This window comes from Macaca nemestrina, chromosome 20 (assembly GCF_043159975.1).
Source record: "Macaca nemestrina isolate mMacNem1 chromosome 20, mMacNem.hap1, whole genome shotgun sequence".
NCBI classification, from domain to species: Eukaryota; Metazoa; Chordata; class Mammalia; order Primates; family Cercopithecidae; genus Macaca; species Macaca nemestrina.
The window spans coordinates 38,287,316-38,299,425 of record NC_092144.1 but is presented as its reverse complement, the minus strand read 5'-3'; the positions used below and the strand labels follow the sequence as shown (position 1 = coordinate 38,299,425).

Below are 12,110 nucleotides of genomic sequence, written 5' to 3'. Positions count from 1 at the left end.
TTGTGACTGTGCCTGCACAATGATTGTAGGGGTGTCCCTGCTACCGCCTTTATCTTGTTTACTTTCAGGGTTTGTTTATTTTTGTCTTAGACCCTGAAAACGCCCTATTACCATTGGCTGGTGAAAGTTAGATATTTGAGATCTTTAAAGGCGAGAAGCTTGATTTCGATCCAGGAAGTCTGAGGAAGTAGAAAAACATCCAGACGTGCCATATAGCCCAAATGTCAAAACTATTCTGGAATCCAGAACTAAGGTGCATCAAAGACTTTTCTTCCTGTTAACCTTTACAAAAAGGGGCTTTGTGGGATCCAGGCAAATCTGAATAAATGTGTCTTCTTTGGAGGGGAGCTGGAGAAGCCCTCGTGGTGTCTTGTCTTTTCTAAGATAATCACATTTTCCAGTTAACATGACCTTGCTTTGCTGTTTTCTTTTTCACTAACCCTGAACCCACAGGGAACACACCCACAGTGGGGAGAGCCCCGGGTCAATGTTGCAGAGACGCCTTGCAGGCACTACCCATGGATAAGGTGACCTCTCACTCGGCCCCGTTCTCCTGTTCTTCCATTTCTACAAGAGCAGTGGCAAAGGTCATGTTCTTATATGTTTTTTTTCAAAATCCACCTTCCCTTGGGCTCAATGCTGAAGTGTGTTACCAAATCATGTTGTTTTTTCAACTATGCCCCACTTCACCTCCCTCTCAGGGTCTTTGCCCCGCCTCCTCCTGGTTGCTGTGGTACAAGAGGGATGTGGATGTGCCAACAGAAGCAAATGGCAGTGGAGAAGTGCTCAAGGTTCAGGCATCACCAGGAGCCCACTATCTGCCTCCCCGCATGACAGCCCTATTCTCCCAGGATGGCTCCAGCCAGAACAGGAGGATATTTATTGACAGCACAGAGACTGTGTTTTTCACCATCAACTCCATTCAAAACATCGCCGGGGGATTCCATGATTGTCCCAAATGGCTCCAGTGCTCGCGTGTGGATCAACCATTGTGTCCAGGAGTAGGCGGTAGGAAAGCCTAAAGAGTGGGACCCTATGCATTAGGGGAAGTTCTCCTAGAGGCGCTGCTGGAAGGAGCATTTCCCAAGGGGTGAACAGACCAAGAATTAACGTCTACCTGGCTGTCCTCCAGCCAGGCTCCCCTGCACCAGTCCTAGAGAGGTAAAAACTGTGGGGGCAGGGAAGGTCAAAATGGACCAAAATGGCAGGAGGCAATTCTGTAGCAGAAACCAGGAGCATTGCCTACACAATGCCACCTATTCTTCAGGGCACAAATGGCAGGTGTGTAACAGGAGCACTGCCCACACAACACCGTCTATCACTCAGGGCATGAGCAGCAGGTACGTAAGAGGAGGGTTGCAATGTCTCTGGAGAGACTGGACAGCAAGAGCAGCTAAGCCTCTGATGGGGCTCTGGGCAGGCAGCATGTCTCCTATGAGAGGTCACATTATCACAAAGGAGAAAGGAGCCCTGGACTGATGAAGCACGTGTGCAAAAACCACAGGGCCAGCTTACAGGAGAGCTGAGATTGAGCTATTAGGTTAAAGGGTCCTTGACATGGTTTGGATATTTGTCCTTTCCAAATGTCATGTCGAAATTTGATCCCAATGTTGGAGGTGGGGCCTGGTGGGAGATGTTTGGGTCATGGGGGCGTGTCCCTCATGAATGGCGTGGTGCCCTCTCGGCAGCAATGAGTTCATGTAAGAGCTGGTAGTTTAAAAGAGCCTGGCGCAAGATTGCATGGAAAAGGGAATTCCTGTACACTGTTGGTGGAAGGATGAACTAACTCAGCCGTTGTGGAAAGCAGTGCGGCAATTCCTCAACGAACTTAAACAGAATTACCATTTGACCCGGAAATCCCATTACTGGGTATATTCCCAAAGGAAAATAAATCATTCTACCATAAAGACAAATGCACACATATGTTCACCGCAGCACTATTCACAATAGCAAAGACATAGAATCAACCCAGGTGCCCATCAACAGTGGACTGAATAAAGAAAACATGGTACATATGCACCATGGAATATTATGCAGCCATAAAAAATGAGATCATGTCTTTTGCAGGAACATGGATGGAGCTGGAGGCCATTATCCAATGTGAATTAGTGCAGAAATAGAAAACAAAACCCCACATGTTCTTCCTTATATATGGGAGCTAAAGGATAAGAACCAATGGGCACAAAGAGGGGAACAACAGACACCGAGGCCTGCTTGAGGGCAGAAGGTGGGAGGAGAGAGAGGATCAGGAAGAATGTCCATAGGGTACTATGCTCATTATCTGAGTGATGAAATAATCTACATCAAACTTCCATGACACGCAGTTTACCTATATAACTAACTTGCACATGTGCTCCTGATCCTAAAATAAAAGTTAAAAATAATCACACAAAAAATACAATAAATCATAAAATAAAAGAGCCGGGCACCTCTCTTGCTCCCTGTCTCGCCATGTGAGATGCCAGTTTCCCTTCCCTTCTGCCATGAGTAAAAGCTTCCTGAGGCCTCCCCAGAAGCAGATGAAGGCACCACGCTTACGGTACACCCTGCAGAACCATGAGCCACTTATACTTTCTTTTTGTATATAAATTGCCCAGTCTCAGATATTTCTTTTTTTGTTGTTGTTGTTGAGACGGAGTCTCGCTCTGTCGCCCAGGCTGGAGTGCAGTGGCCGGATCTCAGCTCACTGCAAGCTCCGCCTCCCGGGTTTACGCCATTCTCCTGCCTCAGCCTCCCAAGTAGCTGGGACTACAGGCGCCCGCCACCTCGCCCGGCTAGTTTTTTGTATTTTTTTAGTAGAGATCAGATATTTCTTTATGGCAACATAAAACAGACTCATGTAGCATCCCACGAGTTTTTGCAGAAAAGAGAAGGAAAGAGAGGAGGGCTGGAAATGGGCAAGCTGTCCCAGGCAAAGGGATGGGCAAAGAGATACATTCCTATGGGAAGGTGAGCGAATGAGCTGATTAGTGGGGTTGCAGGAAGGGATGCTTCAGGCAGGGATAAGCAAACAGGATGCTATCATCATAGAATATGCGTGCACACGTAACGCGCGCGCACACACACCCCTCAGGAAGCATGCAAGCAGGCATCACCTTGGCTTGACGGTAGATTCCAGGAGCACAGAAGCTGCCTTCACCCCAAGGAGCACAGCTTCTCACCTCCGTCCTCTTTCACTGCAATTCCCTGCCTTCCAGCAAGTGTCCGGTGCCTGCTTAACATGCGGGCAGGCTGTCAGTGAGACAGGCTCAAGCCTGCTGCAGGGACTGCCTCTCGGGAAAGAGAAAACAAAGCCGGAGCCTTAAAAATAGAGCTGTCCACTGATGGAATTCTCTCCTGCTGCCATGACCAAATCTTTAGTCCCAAGGGAAACGGCTGATCAGACACACTCCCAGCAAGGTCATGAGGTGCTCAGAAAACATGCACTGAGGCAGGCTGCCGGCACTGGCTCTCCTCGCCCCTGGACCCTCGAGGGCCCCACAAGCTAGGGAGGGAGGGCCGCTCCAGTGCCAATCTGTAACCACAAAGCATGCCTTTGCTCTTGTGATGCTGGATACCAGCCTAGCCCTGAAGTCAGCTGCTTGCACAGACAACATTCACTCATTCAGACACAAATGAGATCAGTTCTTATCCGAATCACAGGTCAATAGGATTTGGGAAGCCGCAGAGTCCTAGAGATTACATTATTTTAAAGACTGCAGAGTTCAATACAGCGAGGTTCAAAACAGAGGGAGGATTTTGTTGTCACACAGATGTCCACCCCTCCCCGCACTGCACCATGGCGCCTGCCTGCTCCAGTTCTCCTGGTGTGTCGCCTCCCACTGTCCACTTCCCAGGCAGCTTGTCTGGATCTCTTGCAAGAGCAGGGCTTGGAGCCTGGTGACCTTAGCGGCCACAGGGCCCAGCACACAGTGGGGGCTCCATGAAATCCCAGGAGGGAAGGGATGGAGAGGGAAGGAGGCCAGGTGTCCCAAAGAGGAACCCTGGGGGAGTGGTCCTTTCCTATCTGTCACTGGTGCCTAGTAAAGCGAGAGCAGAAGATCCCAGCCCCAGCTGGCACATTGGCTCTGAGCCCAGAGCCTGTCCCTTCATGAAGGAAGACAGTGCGGCCACCATTGGCCCACAGGCACTGTCTCCGCTGAGGCCCCTTCCAGCTGTCTTCTTCTCTGGAAGCCCCCGAGGACCCTGCCTCACACTGTTCTGGGTGAGTCTGTTCCCTGTGAGTATTTGCCTTCTGAGGGTGCAGGCACAGGGGCAGGGCAGGGGCAGAACAGCAGGATCCCACCCACGTGTTGAACTGAGCTGATTTGTCACTTTATAAAAGGCTTGTGTTGGGCAGGCTTGGTGTTGGGCCTGTGGTCCCAGCTACTTGAGAGGCTGAGGCAGGAAGATCACTTGAGTCCAGGAAATGGAGGCTGTGGTGAGCCATGATTGCACCACTGCACTTCAGTCCAGGTCACAGAGTGGGACCCTGTCTTTAAAAGAAAAAAAGATGTAAAAGGCTAGTGCATTGATAGGTGGGTGGCCCCCAAGTTTGTTTTTTGAGACAGAGTCTCCCTCTGTCACCCAGGCTGGAGTGCAGTGGTGTGATCTTGGTTCATTGCAACCTCCATCTCCCAGGTTCAAGCGATTCTTCTGCCTCAGCCTCCTGAGTAGCTGGGATTACAGGCGCTCGCCATCGTGTTCAGCTAATTTTTGTATTTTTAGTAGAGATGAGGTTTTACCATGTTGGCCAGGCTGGTCTCGAACTCCTAACCTCAGCTGACCTGTCCGCCTTGGCCTTCCAAAGAGGCGTGAGCCACTGAGCCCAGCCCCAAATTCTGTTTTAAACACAAGCTAGAGTCAATGTCCACACTGGAAGTCATTTTCAAGGGGGCGATCAGAAAGCAGCAGGGGAAGTGGCTACTTTGAAGCAAAGCGACTGACATTTTAAAGCAATTAATAACTGTGTTTCCCCAGAGACAAGCCGCGGGTGTGGGGAACCGAAGTTGCTCCTCTCATTGTTCCTCCTGTGCTTGGGCAGCGGACTGGAACCCTCTGGGCAGCTTCTCAACTCAGCGTGTCTTGCTGATCTATTAAGTTGAACATTAATCATTAGTGGAGCTCATCTTCCTTCCCTGAATTTAATTTCATTAGTTATACTTTCTTTCCCTATTAGAACAGGCTCTGATGCATTTGCTTAGAAGGCAAATGGGCACTGGCTCTCTCCCACCTCTCCTGGATGGAGACTTCCCTCTAATGGCACAGACAATTGTCAACATGTCCAGGTCAGGCTGGTTGATCTGGATACAATCAGAACTCAAATCTTTTCTTATGAACTCTCAGGAACTCTCTTTAAGAAAATCAGGGCCACTGTGGTTTTGTTACTTGAAAGGGGTTTCAATCCAGACCCCAAGAGAGGGTTCTTGGATCTTGCACAAGAAAAAATTGGGGGCAAGTCCACAGAGTAAAAGCAAAAGCCAGTTTATTAAGAAAGTATAGGAATAAAGCAAGGGCTACTTCATAGACAGAGCAGGGCGCTCCCAAAGGCAAGAGGAGGAACGCATCCATCTTACCTGAAGTGCTTGTTTATATATAGAATAACAAAGCAAAAGCCATGGGGGATGTGCTCCACTCCAGGGCTGTGTCAAAGGATTGCTCATCTTTGTGTAACTACTATCTTCACAAGAATCTGTATCTTTAAAGCGAAACTTACTCTTAAACTAAGAATGCTTTTGTACTTAAGACATCGGGACATTAGGACATTTCCTGCGTCTTAAGTCTTGGGTCTGTTTGCTCAGCATGAATTCAACTATTCCTTTAACCATGAACCTCATGTGGCTAAGAATGCCTAATCTCCTGGGAACAGCCCAGCAGATTTCGGTGTCTGTTTATCCAGCCCGTATTCAAGATGGAGTCACTCTGGTTCAAACACCTCTGACCGTTTTAAACCAAAAAAATAGGATACCCAATCTCTGGGATCCTTTGTCTTAAAAAATATATGCAAAAGACACATCAGGAAACCAGAGGCAATGGGGTCCCAGGATTGCCACTTTAGTCCTGGACAGGCACTAGGGCAGGACACTGGAGATTAGAAGGGGGGCCTGTGCCACTGGAGATTGGAAGAGTGAGTCTGACAGGAGGGAGCCCCAGGAGAAAGTCATTTCTTCATCCATCTGCTTGTCCATCCATGCTTTAATGCTATTCTTCCAGGCTGTACACCAGGTGTGGGGAGGGCTCAAGGATGTCCAAGCCGAGTGTTCTGGCCTCCTTGCCTTCCTTGCTCCCTCCCTTGAAATATTCGAGTGCCTTATCTACCCCCTAGCACTGTGTCCAGTGCTAAGTATCCAGTGATAAGGTTAAAACAACAAACTTCCAATCAGTATGGAGAACAGTTTGGAGGTTCCTCAAAAAACTAAAAATAGAGCTACCATATGATCCAGCAATCCCACTGCTGGGCATAGACCCCAAAGAAAGAAAATCAGGCTATTGATGAGATCTCTGCACTCCCATGTTTATTGCAGCACTGTTCACCAAGAGCCCAGATTTGGAAACAACCTGCCACCAACAGATGAATGGATAAAAAAACATGTGGTCCATGGACACAATGGAGTACTTACTACTCAGCCATTAAAAAGAATGAGATCCTGTCATCTGTAACCACACGGATGGAACTGGAGGTCATTATGTGGAGTGAAATAAGCCAGGCACAGAAAGACAAAGTTTGCATGCTCTCACTTATTTGTTGGGGCTAAAAATGTAGAACAATTGAATTCACAGAGATAGAGAGCAGAAGGATGGTGACAGGGGCTGGGAAGGGTTGGGGAGGGGAGAGTGTGCATAGTTAATGGGTATAAAAACATAGATAGAATGAATAAAATCTAGTATTTGATAGCACAATAGGGTGACTACAGTTAATCATTTACTGTACATTTAAAAATAAGAGTATTTTGCTTATAACACAATGAAAGGTAAATGCTTGAGGTGATGGACACCCCACTTACCCTGATGGGATTATTATACACTGCATGCCTGTATATATATGTATTTTTTTAAACAAACAGTCAAGTTCTTTTTCCCAGGAGGCAGCCCAGCTAGGATGGAGACCAACAGAAGCACCGTGCACCTAGATCCACACTCTGCTGAGAGTTTCAGTGAAAGACAACTGAGTGCCTGAGAAAGGCAACTAGGGTTGGGATAATAATCAAATCCAGTTTGAGAAAGGAGAAGGGCGCTCCACACAGGCGGGAGAGAGGGAGTGCGCGGATGGAGCCGACCGTCTTACAGTCTTGGAGGAATTAAGGCATCATAGAGGTAGGGTCTAACCACTTCAGTCCTTCCTAGAAATTCAATATGACTATAGCTCAAAAGCCCACCAGGGGGCGATGCAGGACAACTTATTGCTTAGCGCTAGCGGGGCCACATCCATGATTTGTGTAATTCACAAGGAGTGCCTTAAAACTCTGGGTGGGGTGAAAAACTCCTGAAAACTGGAGGCCCAGGGCAGTCCAATGATAATCCTAAATAATAGCTTGAAAGTGACTGAGCTAGGAGTCCAGAGACAGAGATTCTAGTTCCACTTCAGCTCTTGCATTTATTTTTTTCTATGGCCTATTTCTTAATCCCCCCTAGACCTGGGTCCTCAAGGGTCAAAGAGAGGACTGGGCCAGCACATCCCTGAGCTTTTCCTGGTGCAAGCTCCTGCCCATGCTGCTGGGAGTGCAGTGGTGTCTGTGGAACTGTAGAGGGAAGAGGTGCTCCCGCACTGAGTCTCCAGGTGCTGTTTGCTCCAGTGAGTTTGAGAGAGACACATGGCTTTGGAAATTAACACTTTAGTTTTTTATTTTGCTTTTAAATGGAGACTGGGTCTCACCATGTTGCCTAGGTTGGTCTCAAACTCTTGACTTCAAGAGATCCTCCCTCCTTGGCCTATCAAAATGCTAGAATTACAGGCCTGAGCCACCACACCTGGCCAGAAATCAATAATTCAACCTATGGTTTTAGAAAAGGTCTGAAACATCACTGGCCTCCTTTCCTCCGATGCTCTCCCCATTGTCCCAGCCTCACCCTGTCTTCTCCCTCATCCCATATTCCCCACCAGGCGACAGTGGAGCGGGAAGCACGGCTTAGAGGCCCAGAGCCCAGAGTTCAGATCCAAGATTTCCAGAGACTCGGGGAGGGCTTCTAAGTCCCCTGACCAGCCGCAAGAGAAAAGGCCCAGTCTGTGGCTGAGGTTCCTTCCTCAGGCAGGAACATCCGGGTCATGCCCTCCACCCTTCAGAGAGCGGCCAGAAGCCCATCCCAGGCAGGCCTCCTACCCCTAACTAACAGCAGTCCTGCAGCTGCCCCAAAGCTTGAGCCAACGTTTGCTGTGAGCAAGAGGAATCCTAATTCAAAAGGAAGTTAATGGACAGAGAAGGCCGTTTTCTGTGGAGAGCTCCCCCCTCTCCAAAACGTCCCCTGGTAGGTTGGCCACCAGTCACCTCGCCATCTGATGGACAAACGAGTTTTGGAAGACAGGTTGGTTAATCTCATTTACAATAGCAAATTAATTCCTGCTGGGGCCATACAGAGCCAGTTTCAGAGGGACATTTTTACAAGTGTCTGCTCCACTCTGTAGGGCATGGTTAGCAGACAGCTGCATGGCACGGCCATCTGAGCTCAGCAGCTTTCAGCCCAGAGGGTCGTGGAGGGGCCTTGATTGGCCTTCGGGTGCAGACATTTCTGCTCATCCCCTGAGATGTCACAGATACTGTGCAGGTTGAGGTAGCCCGGGGAATTTGCCAGCCAGGCAAATTGCACATCAGAGAGGGGCCTGGAGCATGGGCAGTGCCGTATGAATGCATGCTGAAGAGGTGAAGTAAAGGCTGAAGGAAAAGATCTCAGCCTTTCTCTTTTGGTAGACGTTCGTTCCATCATTCAGCATTTCCTGGGGATCTACCATAGACCAAGGACTTTGCAGGAACCAGGCATTGGTAAGGCCAGGTCCCTTAACAGGGTCACAAAACCCAACTGTTTCTTTTGCAAGTGGTGGAAACCACAATCAGAGTGATGTGGGAAAACAACATAAGAACAAAAATCCCCTAAAATTTACAAAAAAAAAAAAAAAGGTCTTGGTTAATTCACACAGCTATACACTTACAGAGTCTAACAGGTGGTCACTGACAGATTCAGGCGTTCAGAAAGTGCCAGGAGTTGGTCTCCATTGCCTGCTTCTGCTTTATTCAAAATTGGCTTTGTGCTTGGGCAGGATTTCTCCCATCCCAACCAAAAATGGGCCAATATTTCAAGCCCAAATCTCGAGACCAACCCTCCTTGGACCCACGCATGTCCCATGCTCACTTGTGAATCAATCACTGTGGCCATGAAGAAGGATAAGATTGATCAACCCAGACAACACGCTGTAGGATCAGTCCCAATGCACCACACAGCTTAGGATTGGGGGCCACGACATTTCCCAAGATAAAACCAGGATGCCATGAGCAGGAGAAGGGTGAATGGGGCCCAGACTAGCCACAAGGATTACTCTACTCATGCAAACAACGAATGTGGATAGGGTGGAAGCTCTGGGAGAGGGGCTAGTACCGGGGGGAGTAAGACAAGACAAGAGTGCAGAGACAAATAGACCAAAGGATGCTTGAGTAAAAATCTGAAAGATGAATACAGGTCCATCATGGACAGAGAGAGCCATTGCAGACAGAGCTGACAGTGTGCGCAGTGACCTAAATACACACACTCACATAACTGCACACACAGATACGCACACATGCACACACATACACACAGACACTAACCCACGTGTGTAAATACTTGCACACACACATGTACATACACACACATGCACCTTTACACACAGACCTGAAGAGTGTCAGCCCTGTGACTGCAGATTCTTGGCTAGATGTGTTACACATCTTGTTTCAATTTAGTCACTGCAATAACCCTATGAGAAAGCTAACATTTCGTAAGGTTTGGGGTGAGGCTTGTGAACCTGCTGTTTTTTTTTTTTTTTTGAGACAAGGTGTCACTTTGTCGCCCAGGCTAGAGTGCATGATCTCGGCTCACTGCAACCTCTGCCTCCCGGGCTCAAGTGATTCCTCCGAGTAGTTGGGACTACAGGTGCCCACCACCACACCCGGCTTATTTTTAAATTTTTGTGTAGAGATGGGGGTTTTCCATGTTGCCTAGGCTGGTCTCAAACTTCTGGCCTCAAATGGCCCACCTCCCTTGACCTTCCAAAGTGCAGGGATTACAGGAATAACCCACTGCGCCCGGCGTATATTTGCATTTTTAATAAGTTCCAGGCCGGGCGCGGTGGCTCAAGCCTGTAATCCCAGCACTCTGGGAGGCCGAGGTGGGCGGATCACGAGGTCAGGAGATCGAGACCATCCTGGCTAACACGGTGAAACCCTGTCTCTACTAAAAAAAATACAAAAAACTAGCCGGGCGAGGTGGCGGGCGCCTGTAGTCCCAGCTATTCGGGAGGCTGAGGCAGGAGAATGGCGTAAACCCGGGAGGCGGAGCTTGCAGTGAGCTGAGATCCGGCCACTGCACTCCAGCCCGGGCGACAGAGCGAGACTCCGTCTCAAAAAAAAAAAAAAAAAAAAAAAAAAAAAAAGTTCCGTGGTGATGCTGAGCCTGCTGTTTCAAAGCCCACTCTCAGAGACCATTGTCCTACTGTACAGTAAGGCACGCTAGCAGGGAGTCAAGAGTGCGTCCAGTCAGTGAATCTGCAGAACCTTTATATGTAGGGATTTTATTTGGAGCTTGAAATCAAATGTAAATGAAGTGTCAAATATCGGGGCCCAACTACCCTGTGAGAACACAGTGCCCTGTTCGTGATCTCAGGAACAACCCATATATCTGAGAAGACCCAGAAAGCTGGGACATACCTGGGGCTGTGTTCTCAGCTGTTTGATATGGGCATGGGTGGTGCCAATCACTCCATGTGAAATCGTAAGGAAGTTGGCTTTGTACCAGTGATCCCAAATTGTGACTCCTGAGAAACAGCCCAAACCCACCTCCAGCCTGCTGTCTTCCTCCTCTGGAGTGGGACAGGCTTGTACCATGGCCAAGGACCCCTGGATACATCTGCCTTTAGGATGCCTCTGTGGAGGCTACTCAGAACGGCTCAATTCCTGTTCTTCCCAAACCCCAAGGAGGCACACGGGGAGAATGGTCCATGCTAATGGCAGCATTTTGTCTTTTCAAGTTCAGTCAGTTTATTCTTTTGCACCCACCTCCATTCCTTATCTCTCCTTCCTCCACCCCAAATCTGGGTCAGCTGGGAGCCACACATCACAAACACAGTCCATCTATACTTCTGGGGGTTCAGGGAGCAGTTGCCAGCCTCCTGCCACCTGGAAACAGTAAGACGCCCTAGGTCGCGGAGCCTGGCGTACTAACACCTGACTACGGAAGGCAAACACCATGTCCAGCGGCAGAATTGCTGCTGTATCAGTCAGGATGCCGATGCAGGAATCAGAAACCACTCCAGCTATTTCAAGAAAAGGGGGTGAATACTGGAAATGAGGTGCTTCCAAAACCCCTGGAAGGCCTGCAGGGGCAGGCTCTGTAGGACTGGGAACCAGGACCTCACTGCAGAACTGGCCCATCCAGAACCGTGCATGCTGCGTTTGCTATAATCAGGCAGGAGGTGAATCATCATGTCTTATCCTAAGCACCAGCTCCAGGTTCCACCAGCTCGGCAGTGATACGGGCATCAAGCGGCACCCCTGCACCCGCTGCACACAAACCAGCGAAGTGGCTGCCTCCCCTCTTTCATGTAACTTGGCTGCAAGTCAAGTCTCATAGGACAACACCTGGTTGGTGGAACCTCAATCAGATACAGAGCCCTATAGCTGGGAGGGGCCTTGGAGTTGGAGCTTTTGCTTCTCCCACCCCTGCAGTAAAGGAACACCCACTAGAAAAAGACTGGAACAGATGTCAGGCAAACCAATCTACTCTATCCCTCCTGGGGCCTGGGGCCTCAGAACACTTAGTGTCCAAAGTAAATTCACTACAGCCTGATCAAGAACAAAGCAGATTTACTGTTTCATAAAACTAGAAAACCAAACACATATGTGACTGTCAGGTGTGGTTTGATCCAGGGATTCAGAAAAGAAAAAGTCACT

General features: G+C 48.9%; 1 long non-coding RNA gene across 1 annotated transcript in view; it reads right to left on the bottom strand.

Moving 5' to 3' along the window:
• The window catches only part of LOC139360440 (uncharacterized), a 63,767-nt gene extending 60,151 nt beyond the window's left edge, over positions 1 to 3,616 (bottom strand). The window contains exon 1 of the long non-coding RNA XR_011617837.1: positions 3,096 to 3,616. This is a non-coding gene — a long non-coding RNA (uncharacterized lncRNA). The remainder of the gene's footprint in view (positions 1 to 3,095) is intronic.
• Positions 3,617 to 12,110: the final 8,494 nt, after the last annotated feature.